Source organism: Apis laboriosa, unplaced genomic scaffold (genome assembly GCF_014066325.1).
Source record: "Apis laboriosa isolate Shangri-la unplaced genomic scaffold, ASM1406632v1 scaffold173_cov153, whole genome shotgun sequence".
In the NCBI taxonomy this organism is placed as follows: Eukaryota; Metazoa; Arthropoda; class Insecta; order Hymenoptera; family Apidae; genus Apis; species Apis laboriosa.
In genome coordinates, this window is record NW_025222150.1 from 650323 (window position 1) to 665232 (window position 14910).

General features: G+C 26.5%; 1 protein-coding gene across 1 annotated transcript in view; it reads right to left on the reverse strand.

Moving 5' to 3' along the window:
- Positions 1 to 14910, reverse strand: part of LOC122711594 (putative transcription factor capicua) — a 56374-nt gene extending 41464 nt beyond the window's left edge. The window contains exon 1 of the mRNA XM_043930530.1: positions 14007 to 14910. The gene's annotated coding sequence lies outside the window, so the exon portion shown is untranslated. The remainder of the gene's footprint in view (positions 1 to 14006) is intronic.

The following is a 14910-nucleotide window of genomic DNA, read 5'->3' on the forward strand; positions in this document are numbered from 1 at the left end:
TTCTGTTCCTATTAAAATGATCACAAACGCGATAATTATATTCTCTCAGCTACATTTGCAAACCATTCGTAAACTACAAATATTTGCTCAAGATACTCAAACCGCTTGTGAGAGATGATCATCTGCTTGCCTAGACGTAGCAACTTCTAAGTCAACATCATTATTCATCGTTCAAAGCCTTCAAATAATACAACACACGAATCAGAATGAACAGTACCGAGATACATTGTTCGTATCACTTTTATTGCATCAAGGTCTATTATTATCTACTCATCTATATTTTCTTACTCATAAGGGATGTTAAAATGTTAAATAAGTCAAATCAAATTCAAATATAATAATTATATAAATAAAAAATTATATAATAATAATAAATTTATGATAACTTGTAAATGATGAAATATATAAGAAAAAAATAAATAAATGAAAAAAAATTAATTATTCATGATGATCTTTTATAATTAAAATTGTTTATTTCTAAAAAGGACTATAATTAATTAAAGTTTTTCACATTGATCAAAAAATTAGATAGTAATAATTATTATAATACAAAATAATATTATAAATAAATAAAATATACTATGATAAATAAATAGTAAATAGAATTTTAAGTAAAATTTTAAGATATATAACCACTTTGTTATATCTTTCAAGTTTTATGCCATTATAAAATGTTTAAAAAGCTATCGTCAAAAGCATATTTCGATTTTTCGAAAATCTGCAAGCAAAGCACTTGTTTTTTGTCAAGTGTCATGATCATATATTAAAATCTACACATGCCTCGTAGACATCTGGCGTAACAGCCTTTCGTGCGTAAGCGTTTGTAGAAGATTCATGCGTTACACACATTTGCATATACATATATATTTACTACGTGCAGAAGTACCATCATGCAGAGAATATATATATATACAAAGGTTCTATGTATTTATATGTGTAATTATACTATATATATATGTATATATATACTAGTATTATATAAGAAATGATAATCATTATATACTTTCGAACAGATTAGAAATTTTGATTTTATCTAATATAAAATAAATTATATTCAATATATAATCTCATTTTTATTATATTATAAATATGTTTATTTATGTATATTTATTATATTATAAATATGTCATTGTGCAACTATATTTGATTATCAATTTTTATTTAATAATTTATACTCTATATATTTTCTTGATTAATTTTTGTTTATTTTTAAAATGAATAATACATAGTTATTAAGTAATAAGTATTTCTACTAAGTCTAACAAGTATTTAAATATGACTGAAGAATTGAAATCTAAAAAAAAGATTTATTTTAGCTAATAAATATTAAATCCAACAAATTATATTCTTTTATTGTTATGTATAATTTGTAAATTTTTGCATTTTTAAATTTTATATAAATGAATTTGTAATCTTATAATAAACTTCAAAAAGATTAAAGATTAAGATTAAAGATTTTTATTTGTCCAAAAAAATGATCTCGTTTATAACTTTACATTTTCATTTTATATATCAAGAGATTATTTTTTATTTTAAATAGTAATATAATTATTTATTGATTTGATAAAAAAATTCATATTTTTATTAATTTTATTAATAAACATCATCATGAATTATCGATATCACGAAAATGTTTAACTTTTAAACAAACGATCCTTAGTTGTGTACAGCCCTGCACACAATCCATATATAAGCAAGCACGGCATTATGGCATAAGAAACGGAAAGAGAAAAAGAGAGATTCGGTGCATGCGTACATACATACTTAACTATACACTAGTATTGTGCGTGCATATCATTGGCGTAGAAACATTTCCTTTGCACATTTCCTAACAATCGAAAACACTTTCCCTAAATTATCTCAAAAATTTTTTTTTGTTCTCTTCTATTTTTTTACTGTTCTTTTAAATTTATTTATTACTTTAATAAAGACAATATATTTTTTTATGTGAAAGATTAATTATTAATAAAAGAAAATATTTAACACATATCAATTCACAAGCAAATTAGCAATTAATATATGATTATATATGCAAAACTTTTTTCTATCTTCTAATTTTAATTAGATCTAATGTTTTTTCATAAAAATCGAATAATTGGAATGATTGGAAAAATTAAATGAAATAGAACACAAGATAGACTAAAATCCTCGATAATAATATATGTAATATTATACAGTATCTATATCATATGCAAAAAAAATTTTTAAGACTAGAATCATTTGAATCGCTATCATCTTATTATTATTTCGGAAAGTATCAATTCGGAAAGTCTAAAAGTCTATTATTCGAAGATTATTTAAAATGGTTATATGAATTCCACTTGAATTCTCTGTTAGAGGAGTAGAATACGTCCGGTAAAGACTTCATCAATGAGATACTGCGGGAGTACCTTGTAGTGACTCGACTCCCCTTCTGCATTTCCCTTCATAGACTTTCGTGCGCTGTCGATGAATGGCGTAACCTCGTTATGGGACTTCACGTGGATAGCCTCTGTGTTCTCACTAACTCCACGCGAGACACGAAAAAGGTTTCTTAGAAATTTAACATGTACCAAGAAATAACAATGAACGGAATTTCTATGTGTAATATTAATGACTCTATCGGATAGAGTCATTTTCAAATAAATTGTGAATATCAAATCAATTTTGAATAGTGAATAAGAGATCTTTATAAAAAATAAAAATTGTATTATATGTATCTTTTTATAAATAATTAATTCGATATTCTATAAGAATTTGCAATTATTATTTTGTTTTTAACTTTTTTAATTTTATTTTAAGTTTATTATTAACTGATTTTGATTAATTGAAAGGTATATTAGAACTATGGTTATTAAATTAAAGTCTTATATAAAAATTTTACTTTTCTATCCACAACAATATTATATTAAATTTGATACCACAACAATATATATTAAATTTGACTATCCAAATTAATACTGATTGAATATATAGTCTACTATCTGCTTTTGAAACATTTAACCATTATTGCTCATTAATTATACCAATAACTTCTAAATGATATCAATATTTTAATCACTTCAATTAGTTTTATTATAATTTTCAAGTAAAATATTTATGAAAATAATGGTAGCTTACATAAAATTTAATTATATATATAATTATATATAATAATAATATAAGTTCTCATTTTCATCAATATAATATTTATTTATGTGTAGTATTATTATGTATATTTATGTATAGTATTATGTATTAATGTGTAAAACAATAGAAATTTTGTTGTAAAAACATGTAAAATATAAATTATTAATATATATATGCATATAATATATTAATTAATATATTATAATATATTAGTAAAATTTATACTATAATTCATTCAAATTTATTAGAAAAAAAAAAGAAAAAATTCAAATTTTTAAATGTTTCTAATTTAATATTAATTGTAAAAAATTATATTTAATTACAGAATAATTCTAATATATTTTATGGAATAAAATCTGCGATATATGATTAATGAAAGAAATTCAAATCAAATTAAAATTAGATAAAATAACAACGAAAATAACTTTTATATACACTATATACACTATTATAAAGAATAAGATGTTCGAATGAAAATACAATGCAAAAGATATGATCATACCTTTTAATTATTATTGCTAATTTAAATCTGAAGCTGTATTATTTAGTATACGGTATTACTAATTTTATGAAATATAATTGAAAAAAAGTAGTACATTTTATTCTTGAATTAAATTTGATTTTTAAATTATATTTTTTTATATTAATTATGAAAGTATTTAATAAACATAATTCAATTATATGATCCTACGAACTGTAGGAATATTTCTTCTATAGAAGAAAATTATTGTTTATAATATGTCTGTACTATTTATAATATAATTATTAATTGAATGTTTAATCAATTTATATCATAACTAGTGCATGCTTACTCAAGCATTATAGAAGTTATTATGGTTCATTAAATTTATGCCATGAAATTATTGAAATTGAATAATGATTTTGCAAAATAAAAGATATGAAATATAGTAACATCTTTTTCATTGTACAATTTTTAAATTTATATTTCCATTTTCGCTGGAATTATCTGAAATGTAATTAACATCAATGTTATAAAAAATATTGCTTAAATGAAACAAGAAATTTCCATATCCAATTACTCAACATATAATATCTATATTGATTTTTATAAAATGGTTATAAATAATACAGTATTATTATAAAAAAAATTAATATATTTTCTTGCAACTTACATATAATTTTAAGCTAATAATTAACAGAATAAAAATAAATTATTCAAATGTTAAAATCATTTACAAAAATCAGTTATATGTCAAATTTTGCATTTCAAATCTCGCGAATCACATCTTCAATCACCAAAGATGAAAGATGAAAAAAAATTAAACAACTCTGATAAAGTTGCATGATAAAACTTAGCAAGATATCTATTATCTATTACACGTGTATCTTCATGGATAAAAACGATAATACACAATTAATTTATCCGTAAAATAGTATATTTCCACTAGACTGAATCAAATCTCATTCTCATACTTATATATAATAAAAAAAAGAAGTTGATTTATCATAATCTAACATAATCTTTTTGCATCAATATAGATTTCATTACTTTTATTACGTTTTAAATATATTTCGAAAAATTTTTATTTTCAATTGCATGATGCATTTTTTTATGATACGATTTGAGTATCTTTTCAAATGAATTGGAACTTCTTAAGCTTCAATTTTGATTAGAAAAAAATTCACAATAGTTTATATCTTATGACTTCGTTTCAATATTGTAGAAGAGATTCAAGTTGAATCGTAGAAAATATTTTATTGAACATAAAAGAAGAAGAAGACTTTCAAAGTGCATTGTATTTTTTATAAAAGAAATCTACTTCTAACATATGAGAATAAGATTTAAATTAAAAATTAAAAATTATTAATTGTCCTGCACTATTAATTAATTATTAATAATAATTAAAAACAATTTATTTAATTAAATAAAAAATTGATAAAAAATAATTTAGATTCAGCAATAATTATTAATTATTGAATTGATAAAATTCTCATTTTAATTTTTGGCGAATTTAGAATTATTCAATCTGCATTGAAATGATTACATTTCATTAATAATATGCAATAAAATATATAACTTATAAATTTATTATTGTTTCATTAATAAAAAATATCGTTTTTTATTAAATACGAAAGAGAAGAACTGGATTTGTATTTCTATTGTACGAAATTGCTCGTTTTACATTTACTAAACCTAACCTATACATAATATATAATTTTTTCATAGATATATTATTTATAATATTAATTTAAAAACTGTCAAAAATAGATTGGTCTTAATCCCTTTCGTTACAAATTCCTCAATTTTATTGTATCTAATCCAAAAATTGAAATAGCTTTCTCAATAAATAACAATAACAATCCAATATCTCATACCTATGATGAAATGTGAACGAAAGATTTTTCCGTGGTGAAACGTTAATGATGAATCAATAAAGATGCGACGAAAGGCAGAAGATGGCGACAATCGATGAGTAGGAACGTTTTATGAATTTTACAAGAAAAAATAAAATTTAATGAAAAGATGCATGATCAAATTATAAAATTTATCTTTAAGTTCGAAATACAATGTGTGCCGAGTAGATACGATACTGCAGCCAAAGCAACGTTGAATGGGCCTCCGGCCTATTGGCTGGTCTCGGGTCACGTGTACACTGCTAGCATTCATTCTACTGGCAACTGATCCGCATATGTTTGTACGTGCATGGATAGTTTGATAGGACCGATACTAAAGGACTATTTTATCCTTTTCGGAAAAATGCAGCAACAGTGTATCGAGAATGCATCTTGCTCAAAAAAGAGAAATCCAACGAAGAATAGTTAAATAAACCATTACTCGAGAGGATTCTTGTGTATTCATATAACGATACATCGGAAATATATGTTTGCCATTTGATATTATGAACGGTGTTTTCAATTTTGTTTGGGCAAACTATAGATATATGTTTGAATGAAAATATGTAAAAAAAAAAAAAAAAAAAAAAAAATACTATATAACATTTGACTATGAACATTATGTTATAAATTTATGATTAAATATTTAAATAAATGTTTAATATTATATATTATAAATTTAGAATCAAATATCTTATGTAAGTTTTTATTATATAATGTAAAAATTAATCTTTTTTTTTTAATAAAAAGTTATATTATTTAGAATAATATTCTCCAATAGAAGAATATTATTTTTTTAAAAAATATTATATATTTATATTATATTATATATTTTTTGACTGTAGTATCTTATTACAAATATTATTTTACATTGTCAATTACATTTATTAATCTAAATAATTATAATGTATTCATTTATAAAAAAAATCTGAATTTGTATTGTAATTTTTTAACACGATATCAAACTATGTATACAAGTGAAAGCAAATAACAGATTTAAATTGAAAATAAATCAAATTTAACAGTATGTTTAAAACAATATAATACATCTATTTATACAGAAATACATTTTTAACAATTTCTATGCTAATTAAAATAATTTCTTTTTAATTTTTTATTTTGAGATTATCATTTATATAATTAAAATATTACTGATTTATATCGAATAATAGCAATATCTAGATACGAAATTCTTCAATGAATTTTCAAAGATAAATTAGATAAATTAATTTAAAAAAATACAATTATCAATGCAATGATAACATTGATCAATTACCTTAGCGATATAAAAATCAATCAACGTAATTCGCGAACACTATTATATTGTCAAAACTCAAAAATTTTGTTGGTACAGTCTGAGTAGTAATGATAATACTTGCGAATGAGTAATCGTCATCGACGACCTACGTTCATTGAATACTGACCATACATATGACGTACGTTCATTTACTCGACAAGTGAAGAAGCAACAAATCACGGCAAAGAACTTACGGTCATAGAATTAACATCAACGATATTTGAAAGCAAAAACACATATATGTATATGATTTGATTTATCTAAACTCCATTAATTAAAGAAAATTTAAGTTAATAGATTAATCAAACTTCTGACAATTGAAATCATCTGAAGATTAATTTTTATCATATGAACATGAGATTATAAGTGAAAAGAATTTGTGCATTCGTATTATTTGAAAAATTATAAATAAAAATTATAGAAAATTATAAAAAATTGATGAATCATTATACAAGGAACGTGAAAAATGATATTATAAATTTTAGAAAATTAACCATAAAGTCAAATATTAATAATTTCTATTATTATTATTCTAAATTATTAATTATAATTATCAAACTAATAAAATTCACAATTTTTTTGATATAAGAATTATTAAAAACATGTATTTTTAACAAAATTAAAATCAATAATTTGCAATTAAAATAAAACATAATGTATAACATTTCCAATACTTTGTTTCTGAAAAAAAAAGATGCATTTGTATCGCTTTTTCATCTTAAATGAAACATCATTTATGTAGATATTGTATAATGATATAAACTGATACTTTTCTATTGTATGCTTAAAAATCGATAGAAACATGCATCATACAGTTATCAGTATTGAAAATTTACACAATACATCGATTCAACAAGTCGCGATGAAATTAAAAGATTAAGTAACTATTGTTGCTAGTACAATTTCGAAAGATCACTTTTTTTCTTGGCAAAATCGATTTTTAAAAATAGAGTTTTGAAAAAACCGTGGAATAATGAGAAAAATTTGATTGTATAAATAAAATAACGTCCAGTTTGATAACACAATTAAGGTTCGATCGCCTTCGATAACCGATCATGATTATAGAATCGTATGTAACAATATATTCCAAGAGCGTGGTAAGAATTACATAATAAATCTATTGGTTGAAAAGGAAGACAGTGTGTCTCACGGTAACGACACGGCATAATGTCTTTTTTCCTTCTTCATTGGTGGCAATAGCTAATCGATAACTGGTTGTCGTTTATGAGCAAGGAAAAACGAGTAGTGGCGTCGTGGAAGGACGTCAATAAGTTACAGTTAGTGTTTAACAGTACTCGTTGAATGAAAATCTACAAATAAATGCGTGAACGACGACAACGATATCGAGTCGATGCATAATCGCGTATTGGTAACAGAATCAACATACTATTACGTGCATTGTGGTTGACGGAAAAAACGTAAAATATTTTTTTTTTATCTGTATCGTAAAATTATAAACGCATGATAACGTAATGGAACATTTAATGGTGAGCTAATAACAGAATTGATAAATACTATTGCGCGAGTTGTACAACCCTTGGCAGAAAGTATTCGATCATCCTTTATATCTTTCGATACTTGTCGTTTGTTTCTACATCAACCGATATCGATGAAATTTTCAACATGTAACTGTCATAAATTTACAAAACAGATAAGAAATCTATAGACGAAGATAAAAAAATTTATAAAAAGCGACCTTTATTTTTTTCGTAATTCAAAATTGCAAATTTTTGTTTATATATCATCTTGTAAATTGATCTTTTTAACTTTTAAAAAAAAACTTAAATTGTTTGCTCTAATTTTAAGAAAATTATTTTATTTTAAAAATAATTGAATCTTTTTCTAAAGATTATAGTTAATAGAAAATTACGATTTAATTTTGGAATTAAATATATATTAATATAATTTTCTTAAATAATTTTTTAATAAATTATTAAAAGATATTAATTGTTATGTTTGATTTTTATTAAAATTTATATATTTATTAATTATTTTTTATTTTTAAAAAATATATATTTAAATATATTTTTTTTTCAATTATGTTACATTAAAATTTTTTAGAATTAAAGAAAAAATAATAAAGATTGGAATTTAATATTGAATATATAAAATAATAATATTCGTAAAAAAATATAATCTTTATTTGTTTTTTAATCGTCCTTGAAGATTTGAAATTATTTTACGATTATTCTCAAAATTATAAATGCCAATAATTTTTAATTATAATTGCAAAAGCATAATCGTGTTTCATAGCTCAATGACATAACACAGAAAAAATTGAACTTTCAGATAAATTGGCATAAAGTACATTGTCACGATATTTACCGTATCAGTTTAAGAGGTGCTTTCGCACTTTATCGTATCACAAAATTATCGAAGAAAAACCGCAGGAGTTCGATATGTAGATTATTCCTTATCGATCTCGTTCTAATAATAAATTTGCTACGATTGATTCGGTCTTAGAATCAGTTGACCTTTCACATTTAAGAGAGAAAAATCTTTTTTTGAGTGTATAAATATTTACACCCAAGATAAATGATTCTTTTAATCTTCTGAAAATTTAAATCTATTAATAATCATCTCTTTATAACTATGAATCAATTTCCTTATTACTCGCAATTCATTAACATTATTTCATTATTATAATCCAATAAACAATCGAGACAATGATAATTATATAAATAAATCTTATTGCATATGTATTTAAAAAGATCTTTTCTTCTATCAGTATTTCTAACACAAAAATAAATGTGCAATTCACTTTGATGCAATTCATTTCAAATAAAAAAAGATGATCTTACATCGAATAAATTCCAGATACACATATACATTGGAAAATATTAATTGACCATTAATGATAGAATGAAGAACGAAATATAGAGAGTATAATAATCATAAATATTGACGCAACTTGATGACTTTTCTTATTGTTACCTCCCTTCTTTTTTATTGCAATTTTGATCGTGAATTGCTATCGCGCGAATAAAACTCAACAAATAAATTTTGTATCGTGAAATTTTTACCGAATCGCGTACACAATGACCAATGATGGTAATTGGCAGGATCATCTAAGTGATATTGTCTTATGCACTTCATAATCAGTTGCGCGTTACCAGACTGCCCGGCAGCACCACCCTGTTGTGCTATTATTACACGCAGAATCAATCGAAAGTCTCTATATATTTGCATCACGCGTATCTTGTTCGTATGCATACACGTATACCAATGCAACTTACAGACGGTGGTTAATAGACGGGCTTTTGAGCTTGCAATTCCACATAATGTAATTTGTTTGATCACCCACTAGAGTATACAGGCGACGCACCTCAATTGAAACTCATGATCGAAGAACGCCCAGACTGACGCTAGTTGTTCTAAAAAAGAAGAGTCCTTGTTCGATATTCGTTTTTACTATTTTCTCTTTTTCTTTTTTTTTTCAGTTTTTTATTTTTTTTTTCTTTGTATGGTAATCTGTTCAAAATGATATTTAAAAAAGATACTTAAAAATTTAATTAAATATAATAAAAAAATAGCAAAAAAAGAGAAAGAAAAATTAAAATGATTGATAAACTTTGCTATTTATAAATTTTTTTCAACAATAGTAGAAGAAGTTATTTTGATCCTATCCTGCATAATAAGAAAAAAATATATTCACGATAAATTCTCGAAAAATATAGCATTATTTAAATTACAATTTAATATATAAATATATTAAAATAAATAAATCTAAATAAATAAAAAATAAAATTTAATTTATATAACTTGTTTCTTATTTATATAACTAATTTATATAAATAAATATATATATATATATAAAAAGAAAATATTTATTATTTTCTAATTTTCTATTTTCAATTGAATTCTATATATATATATATATATATATATTATCAGAATATTTTTTTTCCATAATATTTAAAATAAATATTTAAATTTACTATAAAATTCAAAAATTTGATAAATTTCATATAAAAAAGCAATCTGTATGCGTATGATAATACGTATGATAATAAATTGAGAGTTCAAATAAATTTAAAATCAGATTATGATATCAAACTAAATATTCGCATTAGAATTAAGTAATATCCGAAAAAGAATAGAAGATAACTTTGTCAAACGAAAGTTCAATCTCCTGTCTAGTTTGGTAATGATAAAACCGTCATCGAATCTAACCAATCGTCGAGTGCGTGTGAACGCAACCGGATACGCTCTCGAAAATATTTCATTCAACGTTCAGTTCTGGTGTCGCCATGTGCCAAGCATTGACCGTGGACGACGTCTAGCGTGTGTCTATAGACCTATTCGTCGTCTATTAAAAGAGTAGTAGGTTGCAGTCTCGCGATTACATATACATACCTGTAACCAGCATATATAGTAATACATGTACGATAGCACTGTCACGAGCGTAGCCCGACGACAACGACGCCGACGAGTTGCATGCGCGGGCGTCTCGACGCGCTTCTCAGTGACCCTCATAAAGCGTCGATTCAACGGTAGACGCGGTTAGCAACAGATTTGATCAAGATCGGATTTACCGACGAATTAAAAAGCCACCTTATCCGCTGTTTGTTAAAACGGTTGGAATTTGCGTGGCGCTTCGCGCAACATGATTCCGTCTCCGTCATAATAAAATACAACGCGGCCGGAAGTGAAGTCTGCCACGTAAGAAGCGGTTAACATTTTCATCGGTTACAACGACGTGAGACCATTACGAATCGAATTTCAGAATTATTTCATAACTAATGGCGACTTGCCCAATGTCTCATTGATTGGCAACGATGATAAAGAATACATGGAAAGAACATTTGAATTTCTAGACCTTTTTGGCATGCATCACCATTTTGCTATCCTTCCTCTGTTTTTGCTTTTTCTCTTATATGCGAACTAACTATGCGAACTAATATTAATAATCTTTGTTTCGTTTGTAGTACGTTATTTATAGAAAAATTCAATAATCGCGTGGCAAGAACGTGTACTTTAATGCGAAACCGGCTACTGAGATTTAATTCCCCTTCGCTGCGTGAATTTAATTGTCACGAAAAAAAAAGATGACCGAGATGCATTATCTAAAATATAAAGAAGGTTTAAAAAGGACATGCGGTCTTGTGTAGGTAAGAGCAAAAAACCGCACATAGCAACAACCATTCGTCTCGAATATACGAAAAATTTTTATATCAAATAATGTATTTCACAGATAATTTTTTTTATTCTTCTGATTTTTTAATATGTTTAATAATTTTTAAAACAAAATCTATAAAAAAGATTAACATACGGACGATGAATGATAACAATTAAATAGATAAATCGTAAATATATCACAGAGAAAAAGAAAAGAAAAAAAATATTCTTACTTCATCGATTTAATAAAAAAAATATAGCATGAAGAGAAGCAACATCCTACTTTAGATTATGTGAGAATGATTATACATGATGCAATGTTTCTAACGGAAATTTTATCAAAAAGATTTATAGATGAATTTATAAAAATATTAAAGATATTTTTTGCCGCGCAATCTTAACCTCTCGCGCACACAAATTACACAGCTTAGTTCGCTGCATCAGTGACCTGAGCAGCGAAAGTTCTTTTGTTTAGTTGAAAATCATTATTTCATATAATTACACGAGTTTCTTTCATATTTCGAAATCATATTTCGTATAAAGACAAACGTGTGTAGTATAAGGTGAGTATATGTACATCAAATGATTAATTAGAACCTAACCTCTTTAATTAACGCATATATATTCAAAAAATCTTTCCTTTGAAAAATGTATTAATGAATTTATTATTGCTGGCAACAGAATAAAATATGCAAAGTAAACTGAATGATACTAAAGACAATAAAAGTATGGTGAAGCCATTACGAGACTAAGCCAGTTATAATACATAGTTACAACCAGTGCAATACTGCAAAAATCTAGATCATATTTAACTGTGAAAAGATGAAATTTTACATATTTTTGAATTATAATTTGAATTATAATATTATAATTTTGATTTCGCATGAATTTCTATCATATAATTCCAAATACTGCATAATATAAAAAGAATTATTTAATATAACGTTAACATTTCATTATAAAAAAATTAATACGATCAAAATAATATCAATGACATAAATGCTAAAAAATATTATATATATTAAAATAGTAATCTGGAAATTATACATAATCGATAAATATGTTGTAACATGTAAAGATGATACATCGAATGAATTTGTTATACGATCGATTATAACTTTCACGAGTGCGAGTTCTTCTTGTTCACTACTTTACGCTGCACTTATATACGCGTCAAATCACGTCTAAACATTGCGTTAAGATAAGCACACGTATCTTTGATTCATATACAATATTGTTTGTGTCACGAATGCGTTCGATCCCGTGGAGCTCACGTGCCGTAAATTATTTGGTGAGAATAGCAGAGCAGCCGTTGCAACGCATGCGCATGCTCGCACTCAAAGCAGAAATTAAACTGTGGATCGCTGCGATCGAAATAACTCGCGACGGAGAACAGGTTTCCACGGATTTCTACGATAGAATTTGCACCGTAGATAAATCTATGGATTCACGATATTAAAACAAAAATTTTTTTATTATTGATTGTATTTTCTTTTAAATTTTGGATTTTAACGTGTTTGTTATATAATTAGTTCATTTTAACATAAAATATCTATATATCTATGTATCGGCATAAAATTTTTGCAAAGAATTTAAATAAATTATTGTTTTTCAAAAAATTATATATATTCTATTATTACATTTTTATAAAATAACATTTTCTGCTTAATTTTTAATATAATTTAATAATTAGCAGCATATTGCATAGTACTACGAAATAGAATTGACACTAATCAAAAATTAGATTATACAATGTCTAAAAAACTCCACGGTCATCTACCTCTTTCTATCTCAGTCTATCTTGAACATCTATTTTCAGGTCACATCGTGCGTATACTACTATTTCGTATTTCATTCGCATATATTACGCGTAGATATACCTACAGGCTTACATTGGCGCACAGTTTCACGTCAGCCGAGTGGAACGAAACTTAATTGCATTTTCACCCAAGTTGCTGACTACGAACAGATTTAATTCCTAACCTCACTTTTTATTCTTTTTATTTGTTCTTCTCACCGAGAATGATGAAACTCAGACAGAGCGTCATGATAAGCATTCTCTTTTTAATCTATCTTTCTCTTTCACTCTCATATTTTGTGACAGTGTCGGCCCTGAATCGGTCTTTACCTGCGGCCTCCGTAGTGTCCGTGGCAACGAGCTCACGCGAGTCCGAACAAAGGCGAAGAGGCGGCTGCGTGTTGATAGTAAGGGTAAGGAAGAAGGAGAGGAAGAAGAGGAGAAGTAGGAGGCGATAACAGCCGATATACTCTTCGTTCCGTGTACAGACGGCGTTGCTATCGCGGAACTCTCCTCGCTTGGAAACCACTATCGTAGCACCAACGCACCTTCTTCCATGTTGCATGCATGCAAATTCAACGCCAAGTACCACTAGCATTGACGTTCACTTACGACAAATGCAACACAACACGCCATATCCAAGCACAAGAAAAAGATGTCACCGGTAACTGTGCACTCGCATCGGGTTTTCACGTATCTTACGGCACAACCTCCGGTCCAGGACTGATGCACCACAGCTACAACGCGCACGGACCCTAGTCACGGCTACCACAAGAAAGAGAAAGAGAGAATCGTGACGCGCGATGCTCGGTCAGGCGCCATTTACAGAAACGCACGCATCGCTACTAGTTCTCTCTAACTCTATGTCTATCTCACTCTTACTACTTTCATTTCCCCCACTTATCTACTCGCAACGTATCTCCCTCTCTTTATTCTAGTTCCATCCTTTTTTATCTTATTCTTTCTTCCCCTCCTCTGACGTATCTATCCGACCTATCCCAATTACAGCGAACGTCCTTGAGGTGACTAACACCTTGTCGTCCACTGCTTGTGGGAACGAAGAGGGATGCATGAAAGCGTTGTGAAGAGGTGGAAAAGATGGTGATAGTAGTGGAAATGATGGAGGTGGTGAAGAAGGAAAAGGAGGAGGTGAGTGGAACCACCAAACCCTCGTTGTTGAGAACACGCGTGACGAGAAACTATGCTTTGATGTTAGTTGGAGAACAAAGACAGA